Raw genomic sequence first — 18633 nt, forward strand, 5'->3', positions numbered from 1 at the left:
GAATACAGTAACATATACCTTTGGGGTGTGGAGAATACACAGTAACATACACAAAGTGTGGAGAATACACAGTAACATACGTTAGGGGGTGTGGAGAATACACAGTAACATACGTTAGGGGAGTGTGAAGCCACAGTAACATACTGCTTAGAATTTGTTTTAGAGATACAGTAACATAATTTGGGTGTGTGGAGAATACACAGTAACTTACGATGGGGATGTGGAGAATACAGTAACATACGTTGGGTGTGTGGATAATGAACAATAACATACGATGACTGTGTGTGGAGAATGCACGGTAACAAACGTTGGGTGTGTAGAATACACAGTAACATACGTTGGGGGTGTGGAGAATACACAGTAACTTACGATTGACCAGTAGCAATATGTTGAGGGTGTGGATAATGAACAACAACATACATGACTGTGTGTGGAGAATGCACAGTAACGTTGGAGGTGAGGAGAATACACAGTAACATACGTTGGGGGTGTGGAGAATACACAGTAACTTACGATTGGGGTGTGGAGAATACAGTAACATACGTTGGGTGTGTGGATAATGAACAATAACATACGATGACTGTGTGTGGAGAATGCACGGTAACAAACGTTGGAGGTGAGGAGAATACACAGTAACATACGTTGAGGGGTGTGGAGAATACACAGTAACTTACGATTGGGGTGTGGTGAATACAGTAACATATGTTGGGGGTGTGGTGTATACAGTAACATACTTTGGGTGTATGGAGAATACACAGTAACATACGATGTGGGTGTGGAGAATACAGCAACATATATTGGGGGTCTGGTGTATACAGTAAAATACTTTGGTTGTGTGGAGAATACACAGTAACATACGATGTGGGTGTGGAGAATACACAGTAACTTACGATGGGGGTGTGGTGAATAAAGTAACATATATTGGGGGTCTGGTGTATACAGTAAAATACTTTGGTTGTGTGGAGAATACACAGTAACATATATTGGGTGTGTGGTGAATACAGTAACATACGTTGGGGGTGTGGAGAAGACACAGTAAGGTACGCACTTTGGGGGTGGGGGTGGGGGTGGACAATACAGTAACATATGTTGGGTGTGTGGAGAATACACAGTAACATACGATGGGGCTGTGGAGAATACAGAAACATAAGTTGGGGGTGTGGAGAATACAGAAACATAAGTTGGGGGTGTGGAGAATACACAGTAACTTACGATAGGGTGTGTGATAGAGAATATAGTAACATATGTTGGCGGTGTGGAGTAAATACACAGTAAATACACAGTGCGATGGGGCTGTGGAGAATACAGTAACATATGTTGGGGGTGTGGAGAGTACACAGTACCTTACGATGGGGGTGTGGAGAATACACAGTACCTTACGATGGGGGTGTGGAGAATACAGTAACATATGTTAGCGGTGCGGAGAATACACAGTAACTTACGATGGGGGTGTGAAGAATATAGTAACATATGTTAGCGGTGTGGAGAATACACAGTAACTTACGATGGGGGTGTGAAGAATATAGTAACATATGTTAGCGGTGTGGAGAATACACAGTAACATACGTTGGGGGTGAGGAGAATACAGTAACATACGTTGGGGGTGTGGAAAATACAGTAACATATGTTGTGGGTGTGGAGAATACAGTAAAATACGTTGGGGTGGTGGTGTATACAGTAACATACGATGGGTGTGTGGTAAATACAGTAACATACGTTGGGGGTGTGGAGAATACAGTAACATACGTTGGGGGGTGGGTGTGGAGAATACAGTAACATACGTTGGGGGTGTGGAGAATACACAGTAACATACGTTGGGGGTGTGGAGAATACAGTAAGTAACATACGTTGGGGGTGTGGAGAATACACAGTAACATACGTTGGGGGTGTGGAGAATACACAGTAACATACGTTGGGGGTGTGGAGAATACACAGTAACATACGTTGGGGGTGTGAGAAGAAGTAACAGTAACATGTGGAGAATAGGTGGGGTGTTTAGAATACAGTAACATAAATTTGGGTGTGTGGAGAATACACAGTAACTTACGATGGGGGTGTGGAGAATACAGTAACATACGTTGGGGGGTGTGTGGATAATACGAACAATAACATTGTAACATACGATGACTGTGTGTGGAGAATGCACGGTAACAAACGATGGGGGTGTGGAGAATACAACAGTAACATACGTTGGAATGTGGGATAATGAACAAGTAACATTGACTGTGTGTGGAGAATGCACGGTAACAAACGATGGGGTGTGGAGAATACACAGTAACATCTTGAAGATAGGGGGAATACATAGTAACATATATTGGTGATATAGAAAACACACAGTAACATCTTGAGTATATGGGGAATGTACAGTAACATGTTGGGAATAGGAAGACTACACAACACCGTATAGTGGTGATAGGGACAATACGCAGTAACACAAGCTAGGAACAGAGTGGCATGTGTAACTGTAAGTGTGAAAGGTGCATTAAAGTGTTTATACCGATCCTATCCATAATAGTAAGGGATTCAGTTGGCAGGAGATTGATAAAAGCTCACTATTGTCCTCCCAAAAACAGATTAAAACTGCACCATCATGATCAGTTTGGAAATCAAACACACATACTGTGGACCTTGGTAGTGAACCCAGTACTAACACTAAGTTGTTATCTAGGATACAGTCAGTGTACGAAGTACTAGCACTTAGTTATGATGAGAACCTCGGTCAACGTACCCTGTACTAGCATTAAGTACGTTGACCGGGTCCCGATCAGAACTAAAATTTAGTTCTGATCGGGACCCGGTCAACGTACACTATACTACCACTTAGTTCTGATCGGAGACTCGGTCAACGTACCCTGTACTAGCATTTAGTTCTGATCGGGACCCGGTCAACGTACACTATACAACCACTTAGTTCTGATCGGAGACTCGGTCAACGTACCCTGTACTAGCATTTAGTTCTGATCGGGACCCGGTCAACGTACACTATACTACCACTTAGTTCTGATCGGGACCCGGTCAACGTACACTATACTACCACTTAGTTCTGATCGGACACTCGGTCAACGTACCCTGTACTAGCATTTAGTTCTGATCGGGACCCGGTCAACGTACACTATACAACCACTTAGTTCTGATCGGACACTCGGTCAACGTACCCTGTACTAGCATTTAGTTCTGATCGGGACTCGGTCAACGTACACTATACTACCACTTAGTTCTGATTAGAACCTCGGTCAACGTACCCTGTACTAGCATTTAGTTCTGATCGGGACCCGGTCAACGTACACTATACAACCACTTAGTTCTGATCGGACACTCGGTCCACGTACCCTGTACTAGCATTTAGTTCTGATCGGGACTCGGTCAACGTACACTATACAACCACTTAGTTCTAATCGGACACTCGGTCAACGTACCCTGTACTAGCATTTAGTTCTGATCGGGACCCGGTCAACGTTCACTATACTACCACTTAGTTCTGATTAGAACCTCGGTCAGCGACCCTACACTAGCACTTAGTTCTGATCGAACAATGCCTCCAGACTTGAATTGGATTCCTTTGTTAATTATTTCTCCACAATATCGGAAACAGTCTATAATCAGCAACGTCATTTGCTCATCGGTACGTTACAGGTGATAAAAAGAAGACGGAAGTCAAGGTAAACACTAAACCCTTGCACTTCCTTTTCAGTCTAAGTAAACTTAGGCTCAGTATTATTCGTTACACTGCTATACTGAGTTTAACAAAACCTAGTAGAAGGTCGCGTCAGCTAACCTTTTAGCGACCTATGACCGTTCAATCAAACGCTAGACGGCCGAACGGATTTAACCAATCAGACAACGACTACTTGTTAAGGTTCGGCGGGACTTGCAAAACGTCTACAGTAATCGCTCTTGAAAGGTTTATGTATGATGTGAGTTTGCATGTGTACTATTTTCATTTTCAAACAAACAAAAGTCTAGAAACAAACACTAACAACTGTGTGGTGCAAGATGATTTTCAAATTAATGGCTGCACAACTACCAGCCACACGCCATCACATCCTGCTTAATGCTATCAGAACCTGTCCATCATCTTAATTGGTGCATACGGTCTTTGTATTGTCCCAACCCACGGTTATGATGCAATTTGTTTGGAGTATAAAGATCCGCCGAAAGATCAGTGTTCGCTGATAGAGGCGTCATCGCTAGTCAAACACCATGCATGTGCTGTGGAAGACGCACGTCGCTGTCCGGTCGCCGCTGATAACAACGTTAACAGAGACGGAAAACAACAACAATGGGGAGGCTGCTCAATGTCCTCGAACAATATGTAAAACCAAACAGACTCGAGCGACACCAGTTACGCAAAAGACATGAAAACTAAAATTATTAATGTTATCAAAACGCTACCAAGCCGAAAACACTACAAACTCAAGCTCCACAACACAACTGAACTGAAGAGCTAAAGGTACTCTTAACTCTTAGTTGATTATATATGATTGCCGTATTAGATAAAACGATGAGCTGTTCAAGCTCTTAGTCAACGCTTTTGTATTACTTCTACCTGGCTTTCTTTTTGACAATTGAATTTGATTTAAAACTTTTAGAAATTCGCATTTTTGACAACTGCTGAAGTTTATTTGAGACAGCTTATCTATGAACATCCACAACTTCGGAGGCACAAATTCACACCACTTCAAACATGATACAAATCCTGCATTCACAGATTCGTTTCTTATACGTCTTCATTGAACCAGTTTATTTTTATACAATATTACCCACCCACAAATCACGTTTTACAAATTGTAGCTGGAATACGTCATGGTAATTCAACAAATTCTTTAGTTCATTTTGAGTTTTCTTAGAAAGTCGATATACTTTCTTTAGCCCTTTAGTTTATGCAGCCAATATCAAATACCTCACGAAATGTATTACAATTTCTTGCTTGTTTAATCTCTAATTGCCATCCAACATGTATAATTTCTTGTGCCCAGAAGTTTACTCCGGTTCAGTTACACTTCATAATAATAACACAAATAATAACCAAAGTAATAGCACCAATAACCAAAGTAACAAAAAGAACCAAAGTAATAACAATGATAACCAAAGTAATAACACCAATAACCAAAGTAACAACAAGAACCAAAGTAATAACAACAATAACCAAAGTAATAACAGCGACAACTTAAGTAACAACAATAACCAAAGTAATAACGACAACCAAAGTAAATAGCACCAATAACCAAAGTATCAACAAGAACCAAAGTAATAACAACAATAACCAAAGTAATAACAGCGACAACTTAAGTAACAACAATAACCAAAGTAATAACGACAACCAAAGTAAATAGCACCAATAACCAAAGTAATAACGACAACCAAAGTAATAACAACAATAACCAAAGTAATAACAGCGACAACTTAAGTAACAACAATAACCAAAGTAATAACGACAACCAAAGTAATAGCACCAATAACCAAAGTAATAACGACAACCAAAGTAATAACAACAATAACCAAAGTAATAACAGCGACAACTAAAGTAACAACAATAACCAAAGTAATAACGACAACCAAAGTAAATAGCACCAATAACCAAAGTATCAACAAGAACCAAAGTAATAACAACAATAACCAAAGTAATAACAGCGACAACTAAAGTAACAACAATAACCAAAGTAATAACGACAACCAAAGTAAATAGCACCAATAACCAAAGTAATAACGACAACCAAAGTTAATAACAACAATAACCAAAGTAATAACGACAACCAAAGTAATAACAACAATAACCAAAGTAATAACAGCGACAACTAAAGTAACAACAATAACCAAAGTAATAACGACAACCAAAGTAATAACAACAATAACCAAAGTAATAACGACAACCAAAGTAATAACAACAATAACCAAAGTAATAACAGCGACAACTAAAGTAACAACAATAACCAAAGTAATAACGACAACCAAAGTAAATAGCACCAATAACCAAAGTAATAACGACAACCAAAGTAATAACAACAATAACCAAAGTAATAACAGCGACAACTAAAGTAACAACAATAACCAAAGTAATAACGACAACCAAAGTAATAACAACAATAACCAAAGTGATAACAGCGACAACTAAAGTAACAACAATAACCAAAGTAATAAAGCGACAACCAAAGTAACAACAATAACCAAAGTAATAACGACAACCAAAGTAAATAGCACCAATAACCAAAGTAGTAACAAGAACCAAAGTAATAACAATGATAACCAAAGTAATAACAGCGACAACTAAAGTAATAACAATGCTAACGAGCCAAGGATGTTGGTGGTTTCAGTACTGCTGGCACAGAAATGAGAGTCAACCAAGAGAAGTGTCATATCCAATCGGCACAGACTCTCAAAGAAAAGCTCCTTGACCAATATGTGTAGTATCTTGAGACGTCGAGCAACCATGCAGAGTTTAATGCAGTTCGCCGGCCTAAATCATAAATGTAGCCTTGCTCTAAGGCTGTACTAAATGCTGAGCCCATGGTTGTATTACTACACTGTAATTCTATCCTTCTAATCAAGATAAGAGGACAGTTCTAGAGTACCCCACTCTGTTATTTATCATTCTTTAGAAGTAAATGTTTACCTAAGACACTTGTACAAGTCTAGCCTAAACGGTGAAACAGAAGGTAGAATATAGATTTTGCATTCAACACTAAGTCAGTGGATGTCCAGCATTTACACAAACACAGCACCCAAAGTGACAGTCGTGGCTCCTTGGTTTTATTACAATCTTCGCTATGCTTGCGGTTTTGACTCGGAGGCCCATGCATGGTACGACCGAGGGTATGTAGAGGTTGCCGTGAACAAAGATAACTATAACATTCTTTGAAATATGCCAGTATTCAACACATTTTGTCCTTTAAATAAACCTAATTAAATCGTTTATATCAAATAGCAAATGTTGTTGACAAGATTCGGGATGCAAAGAATCCTAAGTTGGTTGGCAGCATTACTCTGTGGAGTTGATGATTAACATGAATGCAGTCAGGAAACACGTCTACAACAGAACGGTACCCACGTCAAGTATACCATGTAGATGAGTGTTTTGTGTACAGACAACTAATAGGCTGACACCATTACTGCTGTCCACGACGACAATACAGCTCGTGCGAGATCTCCCGGTCGAGATGTTAAACATGATAATCCTGGCGGTAGGTGATGTGACATCATATCTGTCATTGTCCAGCTGGATGATTGGTTGTTATCTGATGGTAGTGACGGTGAATCAGGAAATTCCAAAAATTCCAGTCCGGAAGAGTTTCGATACAACCACTTAATGTTGCCATCCTAAGCTGCTTCCCGCTCTTGTGGCTGTTTCTCCAACAGTTTACTGTTACTTTACCCTCGTAACACTTTACACGGAAAATCAGAGCAAAATGATGATAGTTTGTTGAGTAACTTTTTTATTTTGGACACAAACGTTACGAAACTGACTAGCTATTCTCGAAACGTTCGTAGCCCTACGAACGTCTTAAGCCCATTCTTAACACATTGGCTACGATCAAAGTTAAGAATTCTTAGGGCTACGAACATTTCCAGAGTGGGTCTGATGTTTTTATTACATTATACGTTGAAATGAATTTTTGATCATGAACCGATTTGGTGTTAGATTGTGATTCATCGGTATCATACTGACCCAAACAGACTGTAATGTCTACCTCCCTTATTATACCCGTGAAGATCCTGGTTAGAATTGGTCTTCCTCAAACCATGCTTGTCGTAAAAGACGACTAACGGGATCGGGTGATCAGGCTCGCGAACTTGGTTGACCCAAGTCATCGTCTACCAATTGTGTAGATGAATGCTGTTGCTGTTGATAATTGGATTGTCTGGTCCAGACACGATAATTTACAGACCGCCGCCATATAGCTTGAATATTGCTGAGTGCGGCGTAAAACAATAAACCAACCAACCACCTCTCTCATTCACGTCACTTTACGAAAGTGTGACGTATCCTGACATCACAAAAGGAAACAAGGCAGAGAGGGGAAATCCTTTGATGCCGCTTGTGTTTAGACAATAATGTGTTGTCTGTGTCAGTTCTGTTTGTCTTAAGTGGTGGGCAGACAATAAGCCCACTGGGATAAAAAGCCCTCGGACAAAAAACCCTTAGGCTAAAACAACCTCGGTGTATATTTTGAGTTGACAGGTGGTAACATGATGTTTTCTAAGGACCTGGCTTAAATTGGTCACTTCATCTTATGTTTGATTTCGTTGGGCAGGTACTCATTGTGGCATGTCAGTGAACATGGTGTTTATTAAGATGGTCTATTAAGATGGTCAACGCTATTATTATTTAAATAAATGCTGATTTCCTGCCACTTTCTATAAAGTTTGGAATCCAGCGGCCCGCTATTGGTGACAAGTATCAAGTATCAACTGCACAACTGCATTATGTGCTTGGTGATTTACATTTGTGAAGTATGTGCTATTACATATACTATTTAATGTTATATTATATTGTATTCATGTGGGAATGAAAAAAAGATTTGTTGGTATTCTATTACATATCTTCATTGAGGACCTTTTGTCCTACCCATTGAGGGCTTTTTGTCATGGGGGCATTTAGCCTAGGGGTGTTTTGTCTGAGGGTGTTATGTCCTTGTGGGCCTATTGTCCTACCACCGTCTTAAGTATACATTAGGGGGAAATGTCTCCCATAACCCACGTGGGTGACTCATACAACAAACAGCTTTTTATTTCATGCATTTAAACTATGCGTTGTAGTGGGCGAGACTTAAATAAATATTCTCTCTCTCTCTCTCTCTCTCTCTCTCTCTCTCTCTCTCTCTCTCTCTCTCTCTCTCTCTCTCTCTCTCTCTCTCTCTCTCTCTCTCTCTCTCTCTCTCTCTCTCTCTCTCTCTCTCTCTCTCTCTCTCTCTCTCTCTCTCTCTCTCATATATTACAGAGACAGTAGGGCAGCCTGGTGGTGACAGTGTTTGCGCGGTGACATATTTACTAATGTTGTGGTGAGTGAATCTCTATAAACGTTCACCTATGTTGTGGTGGGTTGGTGATTCCTTCAGAAAAACGTACTTCCGTTGCTTTTGTTTTTGGCCAAATGTAATATTTTACGAAACTTCAGACAGATAGATCGCCTTGTACGATAACCATAAATGTGCTGAGCGTGTCACCTGGGGTACACTGGTTCAAATCTTACAATAGTACAATGAGTTGAGTTGAGTTGAGTTGAGTTGAGCTTTACGTCACATCGGCATTTTTCCAGCCATATAGTGACGAGAACAAGTTTGCATTAGTAAATATTGTAAGTACATACTCGGAATGAGTTTTATTTCAAAGACATTTATTTATTGCATTGTCATTCGAAAGCAGAAACGCTCACGCGTGAGAACAGATCTTTTAGGTTTGTTGCATCATAATGTGAGTCCCTTTGCAGGCGATAAGTCCACGCATTCAAGCAGAATATGCTTGACGGTGTACAATAGTACAAATCCACTGTACTTTAAAGGTCACATGCAACGTAAAACACAACTTTGCAGAGTCTGATACCTTTCGGTATGGACTTACCGAAACAAATCATCAAAAATAAAATATAAAGTTGAAAAATAACGCGATGAAAAAACCTGCGCGAAATCGTAGTTCAAACGATTCACTAATTTTCCCCCAGCTCTTGGGGGAATTTAAGTGGCTTAAACAGCTGGGCTGCGCTCATAGCACATGCGCAGTGAAATAGGTTCGCGCAGCTTGGAAGCGGGTTGTCCGGTGAATACTCGGTGAAGGCTTTGGTGTGAGCTATTTTTCTAATGTTTTGTTGATATTTCACAGGCGCGAGCTTTTTATATGTTATTACAGTAGATTACCGATTTAACTGTTTATATAATTTCATTTGTCTGTTTCACCACACGTTCTTCTTACCGAGTCACTTTCTCAGTTCGATACTTAAAAGCAATGTCATTATTTAGCGTTGACAGAATTTCTAACTGTGATATAGATATGTCGTTGTCACAGACAAAACTCAATGTCTTGTTTTATTGACACCTGTGTGTCTGCCTGCCTGTCTGCTAATGACAATATTCAATACACAACTGCTATCACTGACCACATGCAATTTGAACTTAACACCAATCAGGCTATACACCATAAACAAAATGCATTGATTTATGGCCCGAGTTCGCTCTTTGTCACATTATGTAATTACACAGACAGGCAGGTGTGATACTTGAACATGTTATGATGTCTGTTGATTGGAAAATGTTATACACAAAAAATGAGCATGTATTTACAAAACCCAACATCTCTATATATACACACACAATAAGCCGTGAGGGCATCTGCAAATGAACCAGCCGTTACACTTGAGTGCACACCCACCCGCTCTGACTGGGTTCGGTATCCCGGCTGCTTCGTTTCTTGGGAAGTAAACCCAAGTACAAAATATTGCACTTTTGATTTGCTTATATTTTAATTTTGTTTATATGTTTTTTTAATAACCAGCAATGTATATTATATGTCATGAATAAGTGATAATTGTGTTTTAATTATGTTTGATCTTTTGGTTGCATGTGACCTTTAAGGAGAAATAGTGAATCACAATTTTATGAAGTATGTGACAAAGGATCAAACAAAGTATATATTCATTATTCACACAGACAAAAAAAGTCACATTTGCTGTCATTGTATTCCAAAAAGTAACTAACAACTGCCCAAATCAGACAACCAGCGCTTATGCATATTGTTTTCCCAGCTTCGGGCAAAGTCTGGCTGTGACGTCATAGACGCGAGACAACGGCCATTTTCCTTTGTTTACAGTCCTTCTATCTAATTGTTTGATCGGCATTCTTGAAGTTGATTAGTAGAACCTGAAACATACAACTTTATGTTTTTTAGCTATTAATATTGACTTTGAGCAATAATCTTCTTCGCTTACTAGTTTTGATATGCCCTATAAGTGATTCAATTATAATATTTTACTGTATATCTCCTTTAAGGTAAAACTAAGCCAAGTACAGGCGCCGTGCGCTTCCAGCTGTGCAGATGGTCCGTGTATGGCTGCAGCTTGCGCAACCAAGTTACGGAAGTTCCTGTATCAATAAGCATTACCATCGCGTGTGCGTGCGTATGTGCGTGGGTGCGTGCGTGCGTGTGTGTGTGTGGGTGTGTGGGTGTGTGTGTGCTCGTGTGTGAAAGATATTGCTGCATTTATTCAACAAAACATCACTCACGGCAAATTCAATTAGAGGGAGGCAACTCTTCCTTTCCTCCTGAATGTGAAACGTCTGAAGCTGTGCCTTTCTCACAGCTAATTAAGATAATTTCTGGTGTCCCCCGACGTGTTGGAGTATTGCTAAAAGCGACGTAAAACTGAACTCACTCATTCATATATCCATGTATTAAATTTTAGTCTCTACTGTTGTTTTAGGTGTGTTCTTCTTATTTTATTTCAGTCGAACATTCATGGTGAATTTTTTGTCAGAACATTCACACGCACGGTGAAATTTATCTCGGAACATTTACATGCATGGCGAAATTTATCTCGGAACAGTCACACGCATAGTGAAATTATCTCGGAACAGTCACACGCATAGTGAAATTATCTCGGAACAGTCGCACGCATAGTGAAATTATCTCGGAACAGTCACACGCATAGTGAAATTATCTCGGAACAGTCACACGCATAGTGAAATTATCTCGGAACAGTCACACGCATAGTGAAATTATCTCGGAACAGTCACACGCATAGTGAAATTATCTCGGAACAGTCACACGCATAGTGAAATTATGGAACAGTCACACGCATAGTGAAATCACACGCATGGTGGAACATCTCACACGCATGGTGAAATTATCTCGGAACAGTCACACGCATGGTGAAATTATCTCGGAACAGTCACACGCATGGTGAAATTATCTCGGAACAGTCACACGCATGGTGAAATTATCTCGGAAAAGTCACATGGTGAAATTATCTCGGAACAGTCACACGCATGGTGAAATTATCTCGGAACAGTCACACGCATAGTGAAATTATCTCGGAACAGTCACACGCATAGTGAAATTATCTCGGAACAGTCACACGCATAGTGAAATTATCTCGGAACAGTCACACGCATAGTGAAATTATCTCGGAACAGTCACACGCATGGTGAGATTATCTCGGAACATTTACGCGCATGGTGAAATCTATATGGCTGAACATTCACGCGCATCCAGAATTTGCTCACTGCATCGTTGTCTGACTACGACGTTGTACATATAATCTTGTGGTGCTGAGCAAATGTCCATCCGTTTTGTTTTACACGGAATATTGATATTGTCCGATTATCTTGCTGAAATTGTGTAGAACACGTGTAGAAAAAAACATTTTTTTCAAAGCCTTAAAGCACATGATCTATTGTCCAACCACCTCCACAGCTTACCTAATGGAAACAACGAAAGTGAGGTGGGCAGTTTGAGTACGGATGCTTGATGGCCGTGATATGTAGCAACATACTTGATATTTACATATATCAATTATTTATTTTTGCTAGTTTTTAACCACAATCACAATAGGTTTTTAAACAGGTAGTACGTTTCCTGATGTGATTTTAGAAACGTACAGGGTTATCTTGACGACTGAACGCTCAACATTTTCGCCCGCTAGGTTCCAAGGGAAGCAACTACGTCGCTCTTACCCCTGTGTTGCGCCAAGTAAATATTGATATTTTTAGCTGTGACCTAGATGTACATAGAGACAAACCACGGGGCTGGCTGATAATTATTCATGAGCGTTCCGCCATGATGTTCCTTGAATGACATCCGCGCTTGTTAGAAGCGATCAGTTATCAGTTGTGTCCAATAACTGGCAACTTGACCCGCAGTACCTCGCGACCACTGGAGTCGTCCTAACTCGCCGAGCCTCACAGAGACATGTGAGGGCATTAAACGTGAGTACCAACTACGTCCTTGAAAGAACCGTGATTGCACTACGTGTACAAAATATGAGGTGGCTGTCGAGTCGAAACTGTTGTTTATCATATCAACTTTTACCACAGATTTCCAGCAGATTCATCAGACCAATCGCATGTGATTGTGAACCACCTACTCATGGTTGAATATTTCCACAGTCTGAACAATAAGCTCTGTACGGTTGGGAGCCATCTGTCTGTGGGGATATATTGTTTGTATGGAACCTGCATCAGTGTGATAAAAGCACACCGCATGTGAATGTTTACATTTTGTGTTTAGGATTTATTATCAGTGGCAGTCTTTGTGGCTGTTGGTGTTACGTGGGATGTTTTACAGTATAACAAGATCAGGCGAGTGGTGTTGGTGACAAGTGATATTGTGACTGGCACCTCGCGCTGGGAATGTTATGTTAGGTGACACGTGTTTACAAGCCAGGTGCACCATTGTGTTGTGTAATTCCCAGCCGTATACAACAGCGATATTAACTCAAGTCTGTAACATTACGTCACATCTGAGTATGTTCAAATGACCGCTTTGTTTGATCTTTGTCCCGACCAGCCAAACGAAGACTAATTAAGCACATGTTGACCTACTTTCGTAATACCTGCTCGCCATATGTGACACGATTGTACAACACGCTCGGGTAGCTATCGTTGTGTACGTCCAAGGCGCGCAGCAAAACCAGGTCAACTGGAAACTGGTCTGATAAGAGTTATTAGAATCAGTTCTCAAATTATCAGGTAATGGCGACAAAACCTACACATTTGGTCAAGGCGATTATCCTCGGCTTAGCCTGGGGTGTTGGGTAAGTCGTGTTAATAGGCTCAGTTCTCAACATGCTATGTAAGTCATGACGACAAATCATACACATTTGGTCAAGGCGATTCTTCACAGTTTAGACCCGTGAAGGTCCGGGTTAGAATATGGATCTTCAGTTACCCATGCTTATCGTAAGACTGACTGACTGACTGAGTTTGGTTTTACGCCGCTTTTAGCAATATTCCAGCAACATCACGTCGGGGGGACACCAGAAATGGGCTTCACACATTGTGCCCATGTGGGGATTCGAACCCGGGTCTTCGGCGTGACGAGCCAACGCTTTAACCATTAGGCTACCCCACCGCCCGCTTGTCGTAAGAGGCTAACTAACGGGTTCGGGTGGTTAGGCTTCCCAATTGCGCAGATCGATGCTCATGCTGTTGATCACTGGATTGTCTAGTCCAGACTCGATTATTTACAGACCGCCGCCATATAGCTGGAACATTGCTGAGTGCGGCGTAAAACTAAACTCAGTCACTCACTCTTCACAGTTTACCTAGGGACAGAGGTCATACTGTTATATTTTCGCCAGGTTGTGTAGACCTGAGTATTTTAAAGGTCACAGTTCGGTTAGAACAGACCAAGGAGTACTGTTTCCACATCACATTCACATGACTTCCGCCCGTATCCACCCTTAAATTTCATTCTCATCAAATCATATCACCTGAATATATATTCCTCATCTCACAAGGAGAAGTTTTAACGTGTTTCTTTAATTGTATCTGAACAAACTGAAATACATATCCAACTTCTAAAAATGCCACTCAAAGAAATTTTTCCTTTTCGTTTAAATCTAGGGAGGGTACTTACCATCAAGGGAACTGATTTTATCCTATACATATCACAGAAATACTATATAAAAGTATCAAATCCTACACTTGTTTCTGGGCGATGGGGTAGCCTAGTGGTTAAAGCGCCCGCTCGTCACGCTGAAGACCCGGGTTCGATTCCCCAAATGAGTACAATGTGTGAAGCCCATTTCTGGGGTCCCCCGCCGTGATATTGCTGGAATATTGCTAAAAGCGACGTAAGACTATACGCGATCACTACGCTTGTTTTGCAATGGAAATATTATTATCATTAACTTCAACAGTGATGACACCAATAAGTGTTGTACTTACAGGGATAATGTCTGTATAAAGTCTGGAGTATCCCTATAGATGCCACAACAAAGTCTCCGAAATATACAGTACACAAACATCTCACTCCATGATAGATTAACTAATAGGAAAGAATCGAGTGTTATCTTCCTTTTTCAGAGAGAGAAATCCACGAGCCCTTTGCGGCGGTGGGCGAGCCTGGTGGTTAAAGCGTTCGCTCGTCACGCTGAAGACCCGGGTACAATGTGTGAAGCCCATTTCTGGAGTCCCCCGCCGTGTCATTGCTGAAATATTGCTAAAAGCGGCGTAAAACCCAATTCACTCACTCACTGACGAGCCCTGTTTTAATGTACTATGTCAAAGTATGAAGAAGAGAGTTTTTATGGATGTCAACTTCTCTATTATGAGGAACACAACGTTTGGGAGTATATCCTTACTCCTTCATCAGTATATCCTTACATCCTTACTCCTTCATCAGTATATCCTTACTCCTTCATCCGTCATCAGTATATCCTTATTCCTTCATCAGTATATCCTTACTCCTTCATCAGTATATCCTTACTCCTTCATCAGTATATCCTTACATCCTTCTCCTTCATCAGTATATCCTTACTCCTTCATCCGTCATCAGTATATCCTTATTCCTTCATCAGTATATCCTTACTCCTTCATCAGTATATCCTTACTCCTTCATCCTTACATCCTTACTCCTTCATCAGTATATCCTTATCATCAGTATATTCCTTCATCAGTATATCCTTACTCCTTCATCAGTATATCCTTATTCCTTCATCAGTATATCCTTACTCCTTCATCAGTATATCCTTACTCCTTCATCAGTATATCCTTACATCTTCATCAGTATATCCTTACTCCTTCATCAGTATATCCTTACTCCTTCATCAGTATATCCTTACTCCTTCATCATTCACCTCTCTTCCTCATGTGTATCACTTCTAATTGCCATTCAAAGATATGTCATAGTATGTATTACCAATTCTGAATTTTGAAATTATTAATCAAGAAATGAATGTTTTGTACCTCAAAATTACATATTAATAATTTGTTATGTTCGTATGACTTTGTAATAATTTGTATTTCACGATATGACTGAAATATTGCCAATGTGACCGTAAACTTTTACTGAATCGCCCATGTTGAGATGTCATGAATGTTTCGAGATGAATGAATAAGCTGCCTTTATTACTGGCAACACTTCGAATTTTAGATACCACGAGTCAATTATTAATGTACGAAAATATATGTGTACTTCAGGTGTTGGCGAGCACTGGCTGGGCTGTGACTGGCATTGCCTGTCTGCTACGCCATTTCACGATGTGGAAACTGTTTCTCGTTTTCTTGCTAGTTTGTTGGCGTTGTGTCACGTAGACACACACATCACCACCTGACGCGATCAGCTGTAATCGATAGATTTTTTGTGTTGGTTTGATTTGAACGTGTTCAATCAATCAATCTTGAACGTGTTATTTTCATGTCATTTGTGATGCCTGAACGTTTCCATCCCACGAGAGCAGATTTCTACTCGATCGACTAATGCATACAACAAGCATTAGCGTGTGTTGTGTTAATGGTTATCATCTGAACCTGTCATTCATAAGTCATAACCCATCAAGGAAATTGCATGCACAAGTCCGTGACCCAGAGAGCAGCGGGGGCACGTCCTCCTGTATATACAGACCGTAGTGCATGCCCGGGGCGAGGTCCCCAGGGCAGAACATGTAACAGCAGACACTTTCTTCTCACCCAACCAAAAACAGTTTCTTATACATGTGTATTTATTGTAAGTCTAGGTTGTTTGGGTCAAGACGATTTCCTAGTAGAGTTTGTTATGGCAGTGTGTGTAGTTATATAGAGTAGCTTGGTTGGAGTTCGACTTGTTAGTCTCCAAGGTAAACATTCATAATTTGTATGAAAATTTATATAAAAAATAATTACTAACTGTTCTGTTCGCGTATCTAGACTTGCCTCTTCAAAGGATAGAATTATCAACATCATGGGCTCAGCATTGAGTACAGCCTTGGAGCAAGGCTAGGTAGGGATGTGCTGGGTGACATGTGGAGCAGCTGGCTTGGGATATGCTACGTGACATGGTGTGGAGTTCATAGGTTGGTGTGTGCAGCGTGACATGGTGTGGACTAGCTGGGTTGGGGTAGTGCCATCACTCTCAGGAATGTATTCGGGAGTGTACTGATGGAGTCTTTGGTCTATAGTGCCATCACTCTCATGAGTGTATTCGAGAGTGTACTGATGGAGTCCTTGGTCTATCGTGCCATCACTCTCAGGAGTGTATTCGGGAGAGTGTACTGATGGATTCCATGGTCTATCGTGCCATCACTCTCAGGAGTGTATTCGAGAGTGTACTGATGGAGTCCTTGGTCTATCATGCCATCACTCTCAGGAGTGTATTCGGGAGTGTACTGATGGATTCCATGGTCTATCGTGCCATCACTCTCAGGAGCGTATTCGAGAGTGTACTGATGGATTCCTTGGTCTATCATGCCATCACTCTCAGGAGTGTATTCGAGAGTGTACTGATGGAGTCCTTGGTCTATCATGCCATCACTCTCAGGAGTGTATTCGAGAGTGTACTGATGAATTCCTTGGTCTATCATGCCATCACTCTCAGGAGTGTATTCGGGAGTGTACTGATGGATTCCTTGGTCTATCAAGCCATCACTCTCACGAGTGTATTCGAGAGTGTACTGATGGAGTCCTTGGTCTATCGTGCCATCACTCTCAGGAGCGTATTCGAGAGTGTACTGATGGAGTCTTTGGTCTATCATGCCATCACTCTCAGGAGTGTATTCGGGAGTGTACTGATGGATTCCATGGTCTATCGTGCCATCACTCTCAGGAGTGTATTCGAGAGTGTACTGATGGATTCCATGGTCTATCGTGCCATCACTCTCAGGAGTATATTCCTGAGTGTACTGATGGAGTCCTTGGTCTATCGTGTCGTCCCTCCTGGGAGTCGACCACTGGAGGTCCTGGATCTGTTACACATCCATACTGAGGAGAATTGTTGATATGTCAGTGGCGGCCCTGGCAACTGTTACCGGTTAAGCTGGGCTGTTGCCAGTGCCGAATAAATTCTCTCCCATACGTTGCATGGAAAATGGGGCAAATGGATATTGGGTCTAATGGTGCAGTAAACAACGAGCAGTTAAATGTCATTAGGTACAAGAGTTCAGCATTAGTTGCAACTCATTGATTTCCTGTAGACACTCACTTATGCAGAGGGTGTGCAGTTTTGCGGATGTAATAGTTCTCGTCTTGGAAGGCAGTGTGTTTGTTCGTGACAAATGTTTCAACCAATGTTGTAAAGGTTAGGTATTTGTAGTTACACATGACACCCACAGCTGCCACAGGCTTCAACACGTTGTCTATGGAATGCCAGCTTATGGGACACTTTGTGTTCCAGTATGATGTCACCTAAGTACCTGGACCTGGTCTATTCAGTTGTCTATTGCCTGTTAACATCGACCATATTGTCTGTGAAAATCTAGGACACTGTCTAATGAGTTCCATGTTTACAGAATCAAAAGGCAATGCCCGAAGAGGCTCTTGGGCGAGTGCAAACTCTCCCCGTAATCTGTATCTAGTTTAAAAAGTAGTTATTAAAAAGTCACGTTTTTGTAATTTTTTATACCTGTATTTTTGACCTTGAAGAACGTGATGCCAGGACAGACATCGGCCCTGACCTACCTTGATCTGCCCTGACGTTGTCACATAGTCACTTTTGTACTGTACATGGGCCAGT

The 18633-nt window shown here is 41.0% G+C and overlaps 1 protein-coding gene across 2 annotated transcripts in view; it reads left to right on the forward strand.

Moving 5' to 3' along the window:
• The first annotated feature begins 12716 nt into the window (after positions 1-12716).
• LOC124285630 (monocarboxylate transporter 12-like) overlaps positions 12717-18633 on the forward strand; it is a 36085-nt gene continuing 30168 nt past the window's right edge. For both annotated transcript variants that reach the window (XR_006900855.1, XM_046721891.1), the window contains exon 1: positions 12717-12911. The gene's annotated coding sequence lies outside the window, so the exon portion shown is untranslated. The remainder of the gene's footprint in view (positions 12912-18633) is intronic.

This window comes from Haliotis rubra, unplaced genomic scaffold (genome assembly GCF_003918875.1).
Source record: "Haliotis rubra isolate DU_JTF1 unplaced genomic scaffold, ASM391887v1 Scf365, whole genome shotgun sequence".
Taxonomy (NCBI): Eukaryota; Metazoa; Mollusca; class Gastropoda; order Lepetellida; family Haliotidae; genus Haliotis; species Haliotis rubra.